The sequence below is a fragment of the Zootermopsis nevadensis genome, unplaced genomic scaffold (assembly GCF_977971745.1).
Source record: "Zootermopsis nevadensis isolate Lab colony 2312 unplaced genomic scaffold, Znev_1.0 Znev_ptg000017l, whole genome shotgun sequence".
In the NCBI taxonomy this organism is placed as follows: Eukaryota; Metazoa; Arthropoda; class Insecta; order Blattodea; family Termopsidae; genus Zootermopsis; species Zootermopsis nevadensis.
In genome coordinates this window covers 4,993,013-5,002,518 of record NW_028259149.1, presented here as the reverse complement: position 1 = coordinate 5,002,518, position 9,506 = coordinate 4,993,013, and positions in this window count along the sequence as shown.

Sequence of the window (9,506 nt, the reverse complement as noted above, 5' to 3'; positions counted from 1 at the left end):
CTCTGCAATTTCAAAATAAATTCCTTTATTCTGCGTGTAGGATATTTTATTTGCCGAAAATGGTTACCAAAATTATGTCCTTGCTGGGAATATTACGGTTTTTATAAAGTACGAAATAAAAGCTGGTCACTGTTATGTCCTCATTCAGAGACTACGATGTAGTATAAAGTACTTTTATGTTTTTCCCTTTATTTCACACTCGTTTCTCATATTGCGGAGTCCGCGAAACGAGTATTGCATCTTCTGTCGTCAGGAATGTACTGTAAGTAGTCGGATAATTTGATGTGGTATATGATATATAGCTCTGTCTTATCTCATTTCACCAGAAGGTTCAGCGTATGTAAACACACCACAATTTTGACAAGTGCAATAAATAGTACAATCAATAACAATAAATTATCGCCATAGAATTCCACCGTTGTCATGTTAACAGTAATGCTGTGGGTGACAAATAGGAACATTTATTAGGAAACCAACAGGGAGAGTTTATAGAGATCCCAGTAGTGTGAGGTGGACACTAAAGCAAGGAGACATAAAAGCCACAGGATATTGGCCGTTACAATTCAGATAATTAGTAAACACTTCCTGATACCTGCCCCAGACGTCATTCCGACGTAGTAAATGTAAAAGCGAAGTATATTTTTACAAGTATTTTCGTGTGTGATATATCTGTTTTCAAAGAAAGAGGAAAATGGGATTTAAACTATTTAACGCTACGATGGAAAGAATAAACCGGAAGTTAATCATAAAATAACCTGGTTCAATATTCATTGCATCCTGTTCGTTAAATTTTTTGTTACAGGAAACGTCGTACTTCGTGGAAGTTAGCTGATAAAGAATATTCTTGTCACATTGCTAACATACTACTGGAAAAAGTAAGAAATAAATAAAAAGACTAAGAAAGAAACAAATGAAAAAGAGGAAATATATAAAGACGGGAAGCAAGAAATACAGATGATGAAAACTCGTTCGGTATTCGAGTTGCGCTGATTTTCGACTTGTGATTTGGATTATAAATGCGTAAATGTGTGGGGTAAATTCTCAGAAGTATGATCCTGTATATACGTAATTGGGTCAAACGGAAATCAAAAACTGATTCATGTTCTAGTCTTTCTGTACTGCTGAGCGCGTTATTAAGGCCATTTTGCTGATTATGTATGGTTCAGTGGGAAGTATGTATAAGAACATTGTCATGGCCAATTTTAAGATACTCTATTTTCGTTGTGCTGGGGTTGAAAGACTCAGTCATTTGTCTTTATAAAGAGCTGTTCGGGCGGAAGTAGATTGGGGGGGGGGGGCAGTGTGACATTACCTGGACACGCTATTCGTGTTTCATTTTTTTATGACTATTCAGTTGTTTTGAAGCATTACATCAGTTCCCGTTGATTTAGAGTGACATCTTTAGTTGGAGTTTAAGTACTAAATAGTATTTTCTGGCGCTCGAAGTCAGGCAGAGTTGCGTTGTGTTTGTGCGGAGTGTATGTGTGTTTTGCTTTTCTGTGTAAAGTGTTTTCTGGGTGAAACAGGATTTGCACCGTAAGTTTTTTGACAACAAAGATTATTTTAATATACATGTGGCAAAACGAATTATGAGCTTTACATTACGGTGACCAAAAATGGAGTCTCGACACGTCGCCTGACTCGTCATAAAATTAATAAACTCGGATTGTGTCGCTTCATGGCCGCAGTATTATTACATCTGAAATTAAATTAAACAAAACTAACATAATTTAATTGTTCATAAAATTAGAAATTATTAAAGAAATGAGAAATAATCCAAGTTATGAACAAGTGAGCCGAGTCAGCACAACTTATGGGGACTAGGTTATGGGCTGGACTTCCAAGAATCGAATCTCGGCGGAGCCAGGGAGTTTTAATCTCGATACCTCGACTGAATCGACCTTGAAGCCCAGCCTCCTTTGCCGTAGCTACCGCATATTACTTTTTCTATAGTAAAGTGGCCAAAGCAAAGAAGCTAACCACAAATAGTGCTGAAGAGTGCTTAGGTGTAATACATACTTAGGCGGAGGGACAATTTTACTCTTATGCATTAGTAATTAACTATATTGGTTTTGTATAACAAATGCATGTTGGTTAAACATTGCAATCAGTTCAAAATATCTTTCGAGCAAATGGGCCATGCGTAACTGGTCACCGTAATATAAAGTTGTGCCAAAATTCTGGGTTTCTTTTCTAATAATTATAAGAAAAGTGAAACTGTTTAATGACATAATTTGTGTCTTGTAACATTCAAATCTGCAATGAAAAACAAAAGGAAATTAATTATGCAAGGGCCTCAGAGACATTAAAATTTTTCTAAAGTAGCAGTACAATAATAGTCGTGCAAAAGCCTTAAGCCTTTAAAAGATTTTCTTCTAAATCGTTTTGTATCTATTTCTCAGGTGCGTTTAAGTCTCAATACATCTTGACATAATCTGTATTTAAACTTAGTTTAACATTTTAATAATATATGATGACGAATACAAATTATAAAGCTGCTCTGAAAATATGTGAGTATAGGATGTTAAATTACACCCATGATGAAACAGATGTGTTTCCATCAAGTACGAAGTTTCCCTTTTGACTGATTCGACTCTGCAGGTGTATCGAGCGAAGCGTCTCAGAGACAAGCTTGAAGCAAGAGAAGTCAGTCCCTTGCCAGGCAAGCAAAGCGAAGGCTACGTTACCACTAACTGCAAAACAATGAATCTGATGTATGTTTATTAGTTTCTATGCGTTGCGTGCATAAGTTGGGTAAAGTGGGTGCGTTCTAATGACGTCGTCTTTCCACCCGCGTGTTTCTCCTCCGATCAAATTCAGTACTTGGCCCGAACATCACGATTGATTGTATTGCATTCAGGAGACCCCAGGTTCATATCTCGATCTGAAGACCGGCCATCCTGATGTGAGCTGTTTGCGGTATTCTTCAGTTCGTCCGGGTTAATTGCGGGATAGTACCTCAAATTAAGCCACTACCGTTTCCTTCCACATCATTTCCAATTAATTGTTCACTAATTATCCTGTAATTTAACGCTATTGTAGTCTCCGTAATTGGCAGTATTGGCCTTGAAGAGGTTAAGGCAGAGATGGAGCTGAAGCTAGGAGCAGTTTGACGGACGTGTATAATGATAATGGTGATATTGTGGCTTATATCTATATTCGTGCGTAAGGTCTCTTTTATCTCTTTATTTTATGTTTTCTCTGTCTTTTATCTGAGCACCAGTTACTCGACTTTGCAGTGAAACTCGTGTTTATGGACCCTTAAGAGGCCCTTAGTGTAATTTACACAATTCTGTTGCTGACAGTTTTGGTTAGGAATGATCTCGGCCGAACCGTTCTAGATGCTCAGCTCTGCTGCTCCCTGAAGTTGAGGGTTTTTCTTCTATCGTTATTATCCTTCCTTCTATCCTTAGGTCTTCCGAATGGTCTTTTCCTTCGAGGTTTTCTAGATTTAGGTATATTATTTATGAACCAATTTAGTGAACTTGTCAACAACGATGAAGAAAGGGAATCTGTCTCGGTGGAAAAGTACATTATCTTCAATAAATGAACATCGATGTCAATGCGTTATAAAAGAAACAAAGAGCTTAACTTAAAGATATGTGTACTCCACGTAGAAACATTCTTTGTGAGATTTGAGGTTTTCGCGGCAATAAACTATGGTGACGGTGTGTTTAACCGAAACGTCGATACCTACGCACGAGTCCGCACGGCGTCACAACGCAGAAGACCGACAACATTAACTTTTTCGGCCTCCTCTCTGTTGCAGTCTTTTGATCTCTTACTTTCTCGCAATCACGTAAGTGTTGTGTGATCGCAAGAGACTGACAGATGTAACAATCCTCCCGCATCTGCAGTAGATAATACATTCATATGAATGGGGATTATGTTATGGATTCCAAATTTATGGATTAATATTCTGTCTTGCGGGGGTTTGCCTTTAATCATGCAAAGCAGATGCACGATTTCTCGCTGGCATCTGCACACTGTGCATGGACGGATGACGTCTCGTCCCGATCTTAACCACACAGGACTAATAATGTAACAACGTAATAACGAAGAGAGAACCCCTAAAACCCTGAGTCTCTCTCTCTCTCTCTCTGACTCATCGCCCTGATGATGGAAGCAGCAAGGACCTCTGAAACGTCGGTAAACTTCTACCAGTCTACAAGGCGCTACAACCTAGAAGACAACCATGTTCGTGTTCACAGCCGACAAAACCTCAAATCCCACTTTGTGAATATCAACCCTGCATGGTGCTTCAGATCTTTTGTTACGAGGGTGGACTTCATGGCACAGCGACTTGAAACTGAGCATCAGGGAAAAGGGTTGTAACGCAGCGTCGGGGTGAGGGGGTGGTGGTGTCAGAATCAGGAACGGTTCGGGCTCAGTATTGAAATGAGGATAGAGACAATTTCCGAAACAGGAGTAGACCCCCCCCCCCCGATCCCCACCCCCTGGTCCATGTCTACTTGTTCCGGATGTAAGACTTTCTGTATCAGTAGATCACCTTCATGACAAAGAGAAATAGTTAGATGGATGGATTAGACTATTTCACAGGCCTGTACCCTCGTGTACAGTCTAGCTTTTTCAAATGATCTATAGGCTGTTAGGCTACTTAATATATCTTAGATTTAAATTTCTGTGCTGTGTGAGATTCTTTTATCTCCCCAGTTTTCTCGATATGTGTTTTGTCTGTTTGGATGCTAGTCGAAAATAATAGGATTTTAGACGCGCAAGCAAGAAGTTGCAAGAATGGACCACTTTTCTGCAATTCGTATGTTTTTCCATAGATAACAAATTGACATTCCTTAAAGGAATGTGGTATGCGGGTTGTAATAAAATTCATCGACACATTGTGCTTGTAAGAAACATGACGAAGAAAATATATCGTCTATCTGCAGGGTGTCCGAAAACATGTATACTTAATGGTTGCATGTATACATTTTTTGGGAACATTCTGTATGTTTCAGTAAGGCTCTAGCATATTTACTCAAAACTTGGGACTATATGAATGGGCTATTCCAGCATTTACCTGGTAGGGCTGAGATTAATTACAAAGGTCCTCAAGACAGCCTTATCGGCCAGAAGAATGGCGTGCGTCTGTAGACTGTATTCTAATCTCGTAGAACACAGACCTAGAATGGGATCGATGTGGAGGGGCACCGGGTACCTAGAACAGAGGGCAGCAGGGTTATTGATGCGAGTGAGCGACACATTCTTAGCGTCACAAAAAGTCAGCCACCCCCTTCTCAAGGACATTAATGGCCTCTTCCACATGAAATCCCGAAAATGGAAAAGAAATGCAAAAGCTTTATGCATTCTATGGACAATATAGACGGTCAGAAAAAGAATATAGAAGGGATTTTAGAATAGAAACGTGTTGGCCTATCTTCACTCATCCATTTTCAGTATAAATTTTTCTTTTTTCCTTGTGTTTGGATTTTGATGTCCATTAATTCTGGTCCTTGGATTTTAGGGACGCTGTCAGTCTTGGATAGTTGATTGGGCCACTGTGAATGAACAAACAGTGATCTTGGAATATTTTAGGATTTTCAGTCGACTGCCCTGTAGAAAGGGAGGGGGAAACGCGTAGGAATGAATAAATGATTACAGAAGGAAGGAGCATAAAGCATGAAATAAAGTAATTAAATAAGTTAAAATAAATCTAATTATATTATATGGCAGCGAGTGGCCTGTTCCAATACCCCTTCCTATGCTACTGATTACTTCAAATCGACAATACTGGTTAGGTATAATCCAGTGAATTGTTTGTAAAAAGAAAGCCCTTTAACCCAACTTTCTCCATTACTGTGCAGATTAAGCCAGAACCTTGTTTGAGGGCAGTGCTGAAGTGTAGGCCACTAGACGCGGTAGAATGGGATCCTGTAGCCTGCCCCTACCATTTTGGAAGTTTAGGCCCAGAGGGTTATAAACGTGATCGAAATTTCAGTGGTGCATACATGTTTCCCAGTCACTTATTAATGCTAGTGTGTAACACGTGACATAAAACCACCTTTACTGTAATGGTTGTGGTAATTTACCGTGAAAAGCGGATCACGGAAGAGCTGAAATGTGTTTACATACCGAACCATCGGAACGGAATTCTGTATCGTAGTACAGGTAGAGTGACTACCACCACTTGAGACCATTTGTGCGTGGAACATGGAGTTATAGACTGTTTGCCTTTCTATTTATTCCGTTTTGTAGGTAGCGTTCTATTGACTGGCCGATCCCCATCCAAGTCGTTCGCCAAATGTGTAACGCGAGGTTTCGTTATCAGGTTTATCCGAATTTAGAAAGGAAGGGTACAAATTTAAATGTTATTGCTGTTCTATGCTAGCCTGCAGCGGTCGGTGGACCACTGGTTGAGAAACATTGTTATTTGACGTAGACGCTCGCTTCCTATCTTTATTTGCAGTAAACCTAACAGATTTCACAACCAACTTGATAAGCAGCAAACATAATTTTGGTGGAAGCCTTGGCTTGTTGGCGGTTTGTAGTCTGTGCACTTCCGACTTACCTACCTTTTGTTATCTCGATGTCGCGGATGTGTCTGGATGGAAAGAACGGGGCAGGAGAGGAAATTGTGTGAAAGAACATTTTGGCTTCACGGTTGCGTTGGTGAAAAGAATCATGAACGTTGAATCCAACATTAAATGAAATGGAAACATCTCTAACCTTAGCTGAGGCTGTAAAAGAATTTTCGATAAGAAGCACACAAAGAAATGGAGAATCCACTTCACTGTACCTGAATTTATCTCTGGAAATAAAATTGTTTTGCGCTCGAGCAGAAATGTCATGCGTTGTGACGTACGCTTATAGTTTGGGAGATTTTCGATGTGGTCACGGCCGATTAATTAAACTTAAATTACTTTGTACCTTTGGACTTTAGGTTCTCACGGCAGCGAGTAGGAAGATGACTGTCTTCTGGAATCTTGACTCATCGTCCTGATGATGTAACAGTAAGCACCTTTGAAACATCGGTAAATTTCTACGAGACGACACGATTAAGGAGTTCATAAGACAGCCATCTTCGTTACGTCGCACAGGCCTACTTCCATTTTTTTTTAAAGTTTATGTGATACGGCGTTTTGGGCCTGGACTGCTCTCCTGTGATTGGAAGATTGCTTGTCGTACTGACTTCCTCTAACAGAGGCAGCAGTGGATTGGAATAAGAAATATTTAAGAACAGTCTTGTATACATTAATAAATACAAGTCGAAAATGAACTAGTTTTTCCCGTGAGACCGTACACTTAGTAACTCTAAGGAGTGGAATAATTCTAGACATGCTGACAGTTTTGCTGGTGGTTAAGAAATTCTTCGCTGTATGCAACCAGGAATTTATCTGTTTGCAAGAGCCTGACGCTGATCCCTTCTCAGTCAATTTTCTTGAGATAATTTTAATATTACTTGGCCATCTACACCTAGGTCTCCGAAGTAGTTTGTTTCCTCCGTGTTTACGGATCAAATGTTCATTTGCGTAATTTCCTTCGGAACGAAAATTCCACCCTGCAGTCAGCCCGCTCCTCGTAACTACCTTCACCTGCAGGTTGTTTCCGGGCGATGTAGCTGTTTACAATCCTACACGTCAATCTACGGAGAACGTTTCTCGATTTTATGGCGTTTTTCATGAGTTTAGACTTGCTAAGTTCTTGTTTGAATAAAGCTCTTCCATGATCAAACAGTCGGAACACTGGCTACCCTAAATCCATGTTAAGGCCCTTATCTCTGGGGTAGAGGATGCGTGACTTGGAATTCCGATTTAACTGAAAATTCTCTGAAGCCAAAAACATACAGAATGTCCGATGACTTAATGCCAATAGTTAGGATTTTATTTCTGAGACCATTCCCCGTCAGAAATTTCACATGAACACAGATCCTATTCTTAAATGATACTGAACTATGGATATTTGAAGTTCGAGATGATCGGAACTTTACATAGAGCATCAGAGTCATTAATGAGTCTTGTAGTATCGAAAATTTTAGTATATAATTTCTTTATTTGCGCGTATACACAATTATTTTTCATGTAACCCCCATACATGGAAATCTAGAGGGAGTGAGGTCTGGTGGCCGCAGTGGCCTGTTCTGCGGACCACCACGACCATGCCATCTGTCAGCGATCTGCTCGTTCAGGTACTCGGTTACTTGTCGACTGAATTGTGTGGGGTGCTCGTTACAGTGGACATACACCCACACCTCTAATCGCGTTTTATGTATTTCGAATCATCTTCCGTTTCTCTTCATAGTGCCTTAGCCGTTGGACTCATAATGCATTTATAATTGGGAATGGGCTCGCGAATAAAGTCCTGAAGTACTGATATAAAGTCACCGGACACTCTGTATATAGAGTCCCTTGGGAAGCCATTCTTCTCCCAGCAGACAACTTCATTATGTTCCTGAAGGGAGACATACGCATTCATATCACACGTCCGTTCTGTATCCACGGCACGGAAGGAATAATGTCGTTTGAACTTAACGATCGCTCACAAGTGTCTTCAGCTCAGTCGTAATCGGTTTGATGATTTAAATAAAGCTTTGAAACTTATTGTATTTCGTGACTCGTAGTAATCAATTATAACCATTTGAATAATAGTCTTGAATACTAGCAATTGATCCATTGAATCGGTTGATGCTCTGGAGTTGTCGGTTCGAATCCGAGCATCATCACTAAATACTAAAACGTTCATAAATTTCTACGAACTATGAGGCCCCAAAGTCCCAGAATACTGTCATTTACTCTGTATAATTCCTTATATGGGTGATCAGACTGTCGGAAAACTCACGCAACAATTATCATTGAATAAGGGAAAACGAATTCGGTGCGCCGAGCGGAATTCGAACCCACCTCAGTAAAGATCTGATCACTTAAGGACTGCGTTTTCAGTTAATAGAATTTTTATGTCCTGATGAAACTGTTGTCTTTAACAGCCTTGTACAAGAACTTTGGGAATAAATTAGTGAAATAATTCCGGCGTCTTTTAAGAGACAGCCACCACCGACTTTTCAAGTTTTTATGGAAGGCAATTACAAATATTTACGCTGGGATCTTATCCATTACACTTTGAGATTGGGCCCCAACTCATAAAATGCTAATCGTCTTAATTTACAGCTGTAGCGGTTGAGTTTTAAAATGTAAATAAATGCTAAGGTGTCCGAGTTAACGAGTAGCGCTGCTGTGAAGTTCTTCCTAGCTCAACTTCAAGGGTGTTGCAGTATACACCAGCCCAATGTAGATATATTAAAGAATCAGCATTGGCCGCAGGTTTCAACCAAAAATTGAGTTTTGAACTTCACTTCAAGAGAGTGAAAGAAGTTATATTTAGGCTTGATACATTTATATTGAACCGAACTATTATTACAGATAAACTTTTACGTACATGTGGCTGAAACTTGTCCCTAAACTTATAGGAAGAACAAATATTGATGTTATTTGAGATCAACGTATTGAGAAGAATGTTCGGACCTAAGGGAGAGAAGCAAAGAATGGAAATCTACAAAA